Source organism: Protomyctophum bolini (genome assembly GCF_963924005.1).
Source record: "Protomyctophum bolini genome assembly, chromosome: 7".
Lineage (NCBI taxonomy): Eukaryota > Metazoa > Chordata > Actinopteri > Myctophiformes > Myctophidae > Protomyctophum > Protomyctophum bolini.
In genome coordinates this window covers 39,080,831-39,083,665 of record NC_137868.1, presented here as the reverse complement: position 1 = coordinate 39,083,665, position 2,835 = coordinate 39,080,831, and positions in this window count along the sequence as shown.

The following is a 2,835-nucleotide window of genomic DNA, read 5'->3' as shown; positions in this document are numbered from 1 at the left end:
TTATGCTTTGTCGTATGACGGTGTCGTGTGGCGAAAAGAGTCACTATTCTCGCCATTTCAGAAATGTTTGAAAACCTAAAAATAAAATGTCGCCTGCAAAAATAAAATGTCGCCTGCAATTCTTTTTAATATTTTCGCCTATGATGACATGCCCCAAAATAGGGACATCAGGTTGAGAGTGGTTAAGATTGCATCTCGGTAGGGTTAGGGTTATGGGGTTAGGGTATAGGGCTGACTTGAGTCCCAAGTCATACACCTTCCTTTTACTTATAGGAGGTTTAGAAACATGACAGAGACATGGGGATGAAGGGAGGAGGAAGGTAAGGTATACCGACAGCAAGGCCAAGGTCCAAGGCCACACATACATACCCCCTTTGTGCAGTATGTGTGTGTGTGTGTGTGTGTGTGAGGGCCCACCTGGCACAGTGAGGATCTATCGGCGTGCAACAGTGTGTAGATTTAACAGACTGTGAGAGACTTCTGTCACGAGGAGGGGTGACTGCGAGCCCATCTCACTTGGACTAAAAAAAAACGCTCCGCTCTGGGACGCATAGCGTTGACCTCATTCTGGAATGGTTGCCTCTGGTAACTATGAGCTCCCATGGACTCGGCTCTCCCAAGGTTATTATGGGATAGAGATGTGACCCCACCACCGACCGACCCCCCTCTGCCACCCTCCTCCCCCACCCCCAAATCATGCCCCTGTCCACTCCGGTATAGGAACATGCACGCATATACAGTATATGCTGTCCACCTGGAGTGAGAATAAAACAGTCATATCTTGGCTGAGACATGACTACTGTGTGCATATGGAAAAAAAATAAAAAAGGCTTGCTCACTCGCTCGCTCGCTCGCTCTCTCGCTCGCGCACAGCACAGGCATCTCCTGCCAACAAAGGGGCTGTGTGCACTGCTGTGCATGAATGCGTGAGGAGCAAGTGAGTGCACGCGCCTATGTGTGTGTATGCGTGCGTGCGTGCGCATATTATGGGATGGAGGCAGGCTGTGCGTGCGTGTGTGCGTGTGCATGAATATTATGGATGGATGCAGTGTTGTCAGGCAGGGAAGTGTGGTGGTGGTGGTGGTGGTGGTGGGGTGGGGGTAGCAGAGGGGGCGGCGAGGAGCGGCGTGCACACACGAGGAGGGGGGGAGGGAGTGCGTGTGGAGGGGAAGGGACGAGACGAGCCGTGAATATTATAGAATATATGAGGGCGGTGAAGTGGTGGGGGGTGGGGGGAGATTTCCGTGCACGTGAGGTATGGAAAGATTGTTGCGAATGTAGGATAGAAAGTGCTAGAGAGTGTGTGTTTGTGTGCGGGGGGGGGGGGGGGGGCACTCACGTGCACGATGACAGTGCACGTGAGTGTGTATGCATGTGTGCATACATGCATGTGTGTCTGTGTGTGTGTGTGGGCCATCCAAGCGTCAGTAACAGACAATAGCCAGACATAGGCCTTTGTTGCCATCCGATCTGCATGTACAGTGGAGAACATTATGGAGCTTCCATTTCACCGCGCTGTAAAAACCACAGTGATCATTTAACTCTGTGAGTTATTTATACACTCTCAGAGTTAATAGATTAACACTGAGCTAATTGTATTGTGCAGAAAGCAGTGGAATAGAAATGGCCTCTTCAGGCCTACATTTGGACTTCCTCCTACAGTACAGTTTTGTTTTGAGGTCAAATCTTTTGTTTTGCTTTTTTTCTCCTTGTAAATAAGTCCCTTGGTTTTATTTTAGATTGCCTGTGCAAAGACATTTTTCAATCCAATTCAATCTTTATATTCCAGACTCATGAAGATCCATATCACAGTCAACTCATTCCTTTTCGATTTCATATCAATTCATCAGATGTTTTCCACGGTTGCTGGTTTTCCACGGTTGTGCAAATACTCAAGACTACTTGAAAAACAAAAATAAACATGCATAAAATCCTTTATTGACCAAAAACTATCAGATGTATCACTAATGCACACTTACGGTAAGAAAACAAATTGATGATTCATTTGCTTCAATTCCATAATTACCATGTTCTGGGTCCTGGCTTGTGCTGACAAGCACTGAACGGAGCAATCAATATCCTTGACCTGCAGAGGGAGTAGAGCACACAGCACAGTGCTGCTGGTCTGAATATCAGCTGGACACATTCACTATATGTACCAGGCCATGCTGCCCAACACGTTTACTATACATACCAGGCCATGCTGCCCAACACATTCACATACCAGGCCATGCTGCTGCCCAACACATTCACTATAGTACCAGGCCATCCTGCCCAACACATTCACTATACATACCAGGCCATGCTGCCCAACACATTCACTATACATACCAGGCCATGATGCTGCCCAACACATTCACTATAGTACCAGGCCATCCTGCCCAACACATTCACTATAGTACCAGGCCATGCTGCCCAACACATTCACTATACATACTGTACCAGGCCATGCTGCCCAACACATTCACTATACAAACCAGGCCATGCTGCCCAACACATTCACTCTACATACCAGGCCATGCTGCCCAACACATTCACTCTACATACCAGGCCATGCTGCCCAACACATTCACTCTACATACCAGGCCATGCTGCCCAACACATTCACTATACAAACCAGGCCATGCTGCCCAACACATTCACTCTACATACCAGGCCATGCTGCCCAACACATTCACTCTACATACCAGGCCATCCTGCCCAACACATTCACTATACATACCAGGCCATCCTGCCCAACACATTCACTATACATACCAGCTAGGCCATGCTGCCCAACACAACTATTCCTTCCAGGTTTAATCCTTGTATCCTTGTGTCAGCTCAGATCTCCTT